We start from the raw sequence: 9,801 nt of genomic DNA on the forward strand, positions 1-9,801 counted from the left end.
GCAGACACTGCAAGGCTCCAGGCGGACATCAACCAAATCTTTCAGTGGGCTGCAGAAAACAATATGAAGTTCAACGATGAGAAATTTCAATTACTCAGATATGGTAAACATGAGGAAATTAAATCTTCATCAGAGTACAAAACAAATTCTGGCCACAAAATAGAGCGAAACACCAACGTCAAAGACCTGGGAGTGATTATGTCGGAGGATCTCACCTTCAAGGACCATAACATTGTATCAATCGCATCTGCTAGAAAAATGACAGGATGGATAATGAGAACCTTCAAAACTAGGGAGGCCAAGCCCATGATGACACTCTTCAGGTCACTTGTTCTATCTAGGCTGGAATATTGCTGCACACTAACAGCACCTTTCAAGGCAGGTGAAATTGCCGACCTAGAAAATGTACAGAGAACTTTCACGGCGCGCATAACGGAGATAAAACACCTCAATTACTGGGAGCGCTTGAGGTTCCTAAACCTGTATTCCCTGGAATGCAGGAGGGAGAGATACATGATTATATACACCTGGAAAATCCTAGAGGGACTAGTACCGAACTTGCACACAAAAATCACTCACTACGAAAGCAAAAGACTTGGCAGACGATGCACCATCCCCCCAATGAAAAGCAGGGGTGTCACTAGCACGTTAAGAGACCATACAATAAGTGTCAGGGGCCCGAGACTGTTCAACTGCCTCCCAGCACACATAAGGGGGATTACCAACAGACCCCTGGCAGTCTTCAAGCTGGCTCTGGACAAGCACCTAAAGTCAGTTCCTGATCAGCCGGGCTGTGGCTCGTACGTTGGTTTGCGTGCAGCCAGCAGCAACAGCCTGGTTGATCAGGTGCTGATCCACCAGGAGGCCTAGTCACAGACCGGGCCGCGGGGGCGTTGACCCCCGGAACTCTCTCCAGGTAAACTCCAGTGGTAGTGGAATGCGAGGCAGTTTAGACTTCTGCCTATGAGAAAGCTTGAGTGCAGTAACTTAAGGTGTGTAGTGATGGAGGTAGCTGCGGCAGGACTGTTCCACCACTCAGTAACTAGCATCTCCCACACACTATACACACTCAACACTCAGCTTCTGTCTACTTCCCACACCAACATATATCACCACTACTGTGAATATATAAATAGAATAATTAGAGATGAGAATACAAAGCTAATGTAAGCTGATTACGTTACTTTATTGAATTTGAGGTAGCAAGTAACAAAAGATATTTGGGCATAAAATTACATTAATTTTAATGTAACAATGATAATTAAAGACATGACAGAGCATCAGCAATTACAATGACCACTAATATGTTGTATGCTAATAGAGTATGGGTGGATTCTGAGAGACCACCTCATGATCCTAGCATTTGTACTCTTCATTGCGTTTATGAAGGTTAGAGGATTGTGATCTGAAAATACATTAATTTTAAATGGGGAAGTGCCCAAATACACGTCAAACTGTTCCAAGGACACCACAAAGGCTAAAGCCTCTTTCTCAATAGTGGCATAACTTCTCTCATGTCATTTGAGCTTAGATGAATAGTAACATATAGGATGGAGAATGTCAGTGGATGTTGACTGTTGGAGCAGCACAGCACCCACTGCATAACCACTTGCATCTATACATAAAAAGAAGGGAAGATTGAAATTAGGATTCATCAGTACAGGAGCAGATGAAAACAGATGCTTCAACCTTGTAAATGAGTCTGAACAATCCATAGTCCAGATGAACTGGACTTTGCTACTAGTGAGCTCAGTGAGAGGAGCAGCAATTTGAGAAAAGTTTGGACAGAACCTGTGATAATATCCTGCCATGCCCAGGAATCTCTGTACTCCTTTCCTATCCTGTGGCACTGGAAATGCAGATATAGCACGAACCTTAGCATCAATAGGAGCAACCTCACCTTCGCCAATACAAAAGCCTGGATAGGTAATCTTGGCTTGACCAAAACTACATTTGGGTAAGTTTACAGTGAAGTTATAGTGTGCCAGTCTCTCAAACAATGCCCCTCAAGGAAGGGTCCTTGATGCTGATGAGGAGCTCTTGATCTAGGGAACTGGATCTGTGCTCCAGTTCCCTGAATCAACCCTGAATATCTTCCATCCCCCACAGGCACTGTATAATCCTACGGGTTTAGCGCTTCCCCCTTGATTATAATAATAATCTCAATGTTCTGAGACGTGTCAAGTGTTCTTCCCACTCATCACTGTACACCACTAAGTCGTCAAGGTAGATTTCTACTCCGTCTAAGTTGTGGGTCAACTCGTTCATTATACGTTGGAATGAGGAAGCTGCGTTACATAGGCTGAAGGGGGTGATGAGATAGTTGAACAATCCATCTTGAACAGTAAAAGCAGATATTTCTTGAGCACGTTCAGTAAACGGGACTTTATAATAGCCTTGTAAGAGATCTAAATGGCTGACATACTGGGCTCCTGACACACGGTCAATAAGGTCATTAATGCAAGGTAGGGGATAACCATCAGGCAAGAAGACAGTTCACTTTCCGGTAGCCAGTGCACATCCTGAAACTAATATCAGGTTTAGGCACTAAAATACATGGAGATGCCCATGGACTTTTACTGCACTCAATAAGTCCACGAGATAACAAAAAGTCAACTTCTTCTTTCAATGCTTTATGCTTTGTTGGATTCATCCTATATGGCAATTGCTTAGTGGTGATGCTCCCTGTACATCAACGTCATGTACACACAGAGTACAACATTTAGGAACATCACTGAACAATTCAGGGTACTGCAAAATCATGTTTTTAATATCACCAGCTTTATCAATCTCAAGGTTACTAAGAAAATTGTCCAGTGATTGTCGAGTCACCTCTATACCTCTAGAGATGTCAGGCAGACTGAGGCTTTCTTCCTCTGTCCTAGGAAGAATAGATGTAGTAGGTAGAGGACTAGCATAGTATACCAAAAGCTGGTTAACATGGGACACATGATTTGATTTCCTCTTCAGAGGTTTACATATTTAATAATTAATTAACCCAGTTAGATGTGATTCGTCAAGTCCTACTTTGCCTCTCAATAAGTAAGGATTCATAGCTGAACGAATCTTTTTGCCAGATACACTTTCTGACGCTAGTCATCTATTCTGAGTAATATTATCTAAAACAGTGGGATCAGAGGTATTACTAGGATTTTGGTTCCTTTGTTGCATGGAAGAGAATATGACTTGTGTGGGAGCACCAGCCACACGACCGCTTCTCTTATCTCTTTCTAACTTATAGCAATACTCTCTAACATGTCCTTTTCTGTTACAATATGTACACTTAACTTTCTTCTTCTCGGTATCAGATTTCTGTCTAGTCACAGAGACAGATTCAGGATTGTGAGTTTTCCTGGTAAAGGTATGAGGAGTTACAGTATCAGGTACATCAGGCTGGTACTGATCAGCTGATTTAGGTTGCCAACTTCTAGGACACTTTTTAATTACTTTGTTTCTCTATGTTTTAGCACGTATAAGTTTGTGAGAAATCTCGTAATTGTCTGCTAATGCTGTAGTTTCCTGAATATCCGAGGCAGTATGATCGATCTGATATTGTTGTATGTCAGCAGACATACAGTTGCTAAATTCTTTGTGAAGAAACAACTGAACCATATTGTCATAATTATTGCACTTAGCGACTCTGCACCACCTCTCAAATGCAACTTTTTTCTCACGAGCAAACTCGACACAAGTCTGATCTTGTCGTTGTTGTAATGTATGAAATGCACATTGATAACTTACAAGTAACAAGTTATATGTCTCTAGAATAGTTTCCTTGAAAGCATCATAACTAATGTACTTGGCAAATGGTAAAGCAGCAGTACAAGTTTGAGCTCTTCCTGTCAAAACTGTGTGCAACAATGTAGCCCAATACTTACGTGGCCAGTTCATAGCATGTGCCTGGTTCTCAAATGCATCAAAGTAGGTTTCTAAGTCATTCTCAAGAAACTTATGAACCATTGAGCCAGCTTTCTGCATGTTAAATGTGTTCTGTGCTGTAATAACAGGTTTATCAACTTTATCAGATCTATTAATCTGTTGTCTTTCGAGACGAACAGTTTCTCTTCGGAAATCTTCTTAGTTCAATTTCCTCTGTGCCTCTATTTGTGCGGTCTGCAACATAATGAGGCATTCCATCCTTTCAAACTGTTCCTGAGAGACAGGACCAGTGGGTAATGGAGGTGTACACAATCTAACAAATGAGTCTGGACGGTCCTTAGGTTGGGCACCTAGTCCAGCCATCCCTAGAGAGTCTAGATCTGGTCTAGGATAAGTAGATACAGGTGTAGCATACATGGTACTAGTATGAGGCAGTCATACTAACAGCTACACTGTATACTATTGTGATAGTTAGATGGGAAAGTGCGAGTGTGAATGGAGTTACACTAGGCTCAGACACTTCTGCCATAGTAGCTCTCTCTTCTACCTCATCAAAGAGAGACATACTTCCTAATAGTGACACTAGGCTCTCTGTATCTGAATCGGAATCAGACATCTCTGCATGAGCAGGAAACAATATATCTTTAATTAAAGCTCTGACAGTTTCTGCAGTGTAATTCCTGTTATACGACACACCGAGATATTTGGCTACTCGCCAACATGTCTGAAGTTTTAATGTACTCAACTTCGACAAAGTCAGAGTATCAATTAACTGTTTCACTGTGACATACAGCATGAAAATAAGTACACTATGAGAGAGTGATTATGGGAAACTATAATCCTAACAGGAATTTACTTTAGTTTAGTGTTGGCAGTCTTAGAGCTAGAGCTCATAACAGTATTTCCATCACCTTGGATCAAGAGACTCAGTCAAATACATACATCCACCTAGTATGTTGTACAAGACAAAAATCAGAGTCTTTAGATTAGGAAAGTACTCAAAGTGCTTGACCATAGAGTTACTAGTATGCAGACGATGCTACAGCAGCAGCAGACGATGCTACAGCAGCAGCAGACGATGCTACAGCAGCAGCAGACGATGCTACAGCAGCAGCAGACGATGCTACAGCAGCAGCAGACGATGCTACAGCAGCAGCAGACGATGCTACAGCAGCAGCAGCAGCAGCAGACGATGCTACAGCAGCAGCAGATGATGCTACAGCAGCAGCAGCAGCTGACAGTGCTACAGCAGCAGCAGACGATGGTACAGCAGCAGCAGACGATGCTACAGCAGCAGCAGACGATGCTACAGCAGCAGCAGCAGCTGACAGTGCTACAGCAGCAGCAGATGATGCTACAGCAGCAGCAGATGATGCTACAGCAGCAGCAGATGATGCTACAGCAGCAGCAGCAGCTGACAGTGCAGCAGCAGCAGCTGTACCAATAGTAGCGATGGTTGATTGGGGTTTATTATACAACCTGGCCAGCTCGGAGACACGCATTCCACTTTCATACTTATCAATGCTCTTTTTCTTCATCTCTATAGTAATTCTCACCCTTATTGCTGTAGGGTTGGCACTAGAAGCTTTCTTGGGGCCCATGGTCACTTATTTTCCAGATAAAATCACCAAAAACACTGTAATAATATGAAATGTTACGATTGTATGCTTGGATGCTACCACGGAGGCTGGCTGGTAAACAATGTCACCGGCGGAACATGTGAGGCTGGCTAAGGCACACATTGGACGCGTCTCGGACGAACAGCGGTGAGCGGGTTTTTAAGCGGTATGCGAGGCAAAATTTTTGCGATTAAAGCAAGCGGTATGCGGATTAATCGTTATGTGATGCCAACGGTATGCGGGGGTCCACTGTAGTTCACTGTGTCTCAAGACTCGATTAGACTTAACCAGTAACTGACGAAAAGTCTTCATGTAAACTAACTTCTTGACCAACCTGGCAATCAGAACAGCTTGCTTGAACAGTAAAACAACTGATTCACTGAACAGCAATATAACAAGCAGCAGCAACACACAATCAGGAACAAGGAGATAACATAACGACACTAAGTAGGGACGATCAGCAGATCCTCCACAAAAGTCACAAAACTCCCATACCACTGAATCTAAGTTCAGCATAAGAAAATCCCCAACTCTGATGGTGCACAGATACCAGAAGAAATTAGATCAGAAGCTACAGCTCAGGACCTGAGTTTCTCAAAGTGTCAGTGCGACACACAACCTCAGTAAAATGTTGAAAATCACTAAGTCTAGGCTATGCTCTGTGAACAGAGTTACACAGAGCTAACAACAAGAGAGCGACAGAGATGATGTTCCAACAGGGGCCAGCAAGGGAGAGCTGGAGAGGAAGATGTTGTTGGAATCATCATCAAACAGAGATAGAGAGAGCTAGCTCGAGGCAAGGCAGTCCTCTCACCCAGGTGAGGTGTGATCACCCCACCCTGATCACGTGACTCTCCGTGGACTACTGCTGCCCAGCAACTACAGAGAAGCCAGCAGCAAAACAAGCAAGGCGGTAATTGCAGTAGTTAGACAATGCAGGCAGCTACTTAACTCTCGAGCAATGATCTCTTAATAATGTATAAATGTTACATCCTACGTAATAATATAACTAAGGAAAACAATAATATAAAGCAATATATTTACAATTTAGCTAATATCGCAAATATCAGCAATATAAAATTATATGAACAGGTAATATACATTATATACATTGTGACCCATTCAGGGGTTGCAATACTGATCACGAATATTTCACTACTGTTGATCTTGATCACTGAATATTTCATTACTGCTGATCACTGAATACTTCACTACTGTTATTCACTCAATATTTCACTCCAGATTTCTTGGTTACTGTATTAAGTAGATTACAAGCTTGACCTTACAGTGCTTTCCATATATACTGTTCATACTCAATATTAGCTCTCACGTGTACACAAGACATTCTGAGCATTAACAGAATTTATCACCATCATGAAGTTTTTCAAGGATTTACATGCATGACATTATATTAAAGTCTTTCACTCTGAACACTGATATTAAATATCTCTTGCATGTATTCTCTTGAGTTTATAACCAAAATATTCCTGATATATTAAACACTAAAATGTTTTATCTCCTGAATGTACTTGCATGTTTCACAAGACTGCCTTTTTGGCAGAAACATTTCAGACACTCTGAACACAAACAGTTTACAGTGGAACCTCAGTACTCAAACAGCTCTGTACTCGAACAATTTGGTACTCAAGCACTTTGGTAAAAAAACTGCTTGGTAGTTTACCGTTTGCTCGGCACTCAACCAAACAAACACAACCTACCAGAACATATGCGTCAGTCTCCTCGCAGCTGTCGCTCAGTCCAAAACTCTGTTGAACTTCACTGTAAACTATTTCATGTTTCTTCACATTTTTTGAAGTTTTTTTTTTTATATTATTTGTATAAATAAGTCACAATGGGGTCTAAGAAGATTAATGATAAAAGTCAACCAAAAATAAATTGGTTAGTGTGTGTTTGCCCTGATGTAAACACCTCTGCCTCTCTATATATGTCTTTTATTAATTTTGGCATCATTACTGTACTTCTAGGTTACTAGGTTATCGATCGCATTTCTGATATCAAGTTAGAATACATGTGATAGATAACCTTTATTACTAATATTAGCGCAATTACACAACACTATGTATTCACACCACTGATAGTATCCAGCTATCAAGACGACTCATTAGATACTGAATGCTCCTTCTGCTGGCCCCTCCCTCTCCTATGGCCCCTCCCTCTTTGGGCTCTTATATTATGCTTGCTTTCCATTTTGAATTTTTATTCACACAAATAATGGATTTACTGTTATGCGGACTATTACATTATTGAAAAAATGGCATAAATAATATCAGTGCATCTGTGAAAGCATATTAGTCCCACCAGTTGACGTGTATTGGACATGTGACATGATTTGCTTACTCTTAGACATTAGGAAAAATCGAGCATTTCAGCAACTTTGAGCTCAGTTTCAAGGTACAGTGGTGCCTTGACTTATGAGTGCCCCAACTTACAAGTTTTCTGAGTTACAAGCTCGGTCGATTTTTTGCTTTGAGTTGTGAGCCAAAATTCGAGTTACGAGTGAGCTTCGAATACTCCACCACTCGTTAACAGTGTATCTGAAGTCAAATCGAACTCTGTACCCAGAGGAATGTCAGGTACTTCGTCCTATCCCACATGTTCTTCCAAGACATAATTGGGAGAATAATACTCTCACACTAATCACAGATCGTAGTAAGGCAGTTCGTCCCTTGTTTGGTTCTCATATAAATCTGGGGAAGAGGTAACCTCCATTTCAACACTCAGAGTTTTTCCAGAAACATTAAGGTGGGTGGAGTACTGACAGTGGTGGGTGGAGTAGTGATGGTGGTGGGTGGAGTAGTGATGGTGGTGGGTGGAGTACTGACAGTGGTGGGTGGAGTAGTGATGGTGGTGGGTGTAGTGATGGTGGTGGGTGGAGTACTGACAGTGGTGGGTGGAGTAGTGATGGTGGCAGGTGGAGTAGTGATGGTGGTGGGTGGAGTAGTGATGGTGGTGGGTGGAGTACTGACATTGGTGGGTGGAGTAGTGATGGTGGTGGGTGGAGTGCTGACAGTGGTGGGTAGAGTAGTGATGGTGGTGGGTGGAGTACTGACAGTGGTGGGTGTAGTGATGGTGGTGGGTGGAGTAGTGATGGTGGTAGGTGGAGTAGTGATGGTGGTGGGTGGAGTACTGACAGTGGTGGGTGGAGTAGTGATGGTGGTGGGTGGAGTACTGACAGTGGTGGGTGGAGTAGTGATGGTGGCAGGTGGAGTAGTGATGGTGGTGGGTGGAGTAGTGATGGTGGTGGGTGGAGTACTGACATTGGTGGGTGGAGTAGTGATGGTGGTGGGTGGAGTACTGACAGTGGTGGGTGGAGTAGTGATGGTGGTGGGTGGAGTACTGACAGTGGTGGGTGTAGTGATGGTGGCAGGTGGAGTAGTGATGGTGGTAGGTGGAGTAGTGATGGTGGTGGGTGGAGTACTGACAGTGGTGGGTGGAGTAGTGATGGTGGTGGGTGGAGTACTGACAGTGGTGGGTGGAGTAGTGATGGTGGTGGGTGGAGTAGTGATGGTGGTGGGTGGAGTACTGACAGTGGTGGGTGGAGTAGTGTTGGTGGTGGGTGTAGTGATGGTGGTGGGTGGAGTACTGACAGTGGTGGGTGGAGTAGTGATGGTGGTGGGTGGAGTACTGACAGTGGTGGGTGTAGTGATGGTGGCAGGTGGAGTAGTGATGGTGGTAGGTGGAGTAGTGATGGTGGTGGGTGGAGTACTGACAGTGGTGGGTGGAGTAGTGATGGTGATGGGTAGAGTACTGACAGTGGTGGGTGGAGTAGTGATGGTGGTGGGTGGGGTACTGATAATGGTGGATGGAGTAGATATGGGAGTGGGTGGAGTACTGAGGGTGGTGGGTGTAGCAGAGATGGCAGTGAGTGGAGTAGTGAAGGTGGCAAGTGGAGTAAGCTATATTTCTTATTTATAAATACATTTTTTTTTAAAACCCCATGACCAAGAAATTGGGGTGGTTTTTGGTTAGCTGGAGGGATTAATGGCATTTCAATTAATTTCATTGAGGAAAATTGATATGATATACAGTGAACCCTCGGGTAACGACATTAATCCGTTCCAGAGAGCTTGTCTTTAACCGATTTTGTCGTTAGCCGAATTAATTTCTCCATAAGAAATAATGGAAATCCAATCAATCTGTTCCAGACACCCAAAAGTATTAAAAAAAAAATTTTTTTACATGAAATATACATTTCCCTACACAGAAAACAGTGAGACATGCAGAATAAATACATTATTATTAAAATGACACGTACCTTTATTGAAGATGTATTTATTGAGTG

Source organism: Cherax quadricarinatus, unplaced genomic scaffold, assembly GCF_038502225.1.
Source record: "Cherax quadricarinatus isolate ZL_2023a unplaced genomic scaffold, ASM3850222v1 Contig3084, whole genome shotgun sequence".
In the NCBI taxonomy this organism is placed as follows: Eukaryota; Metazoa; Arthropoda; class Malacostraca; order Decapoda; family Parastacidae; genus Cherax; species Cherax quadricarinatus.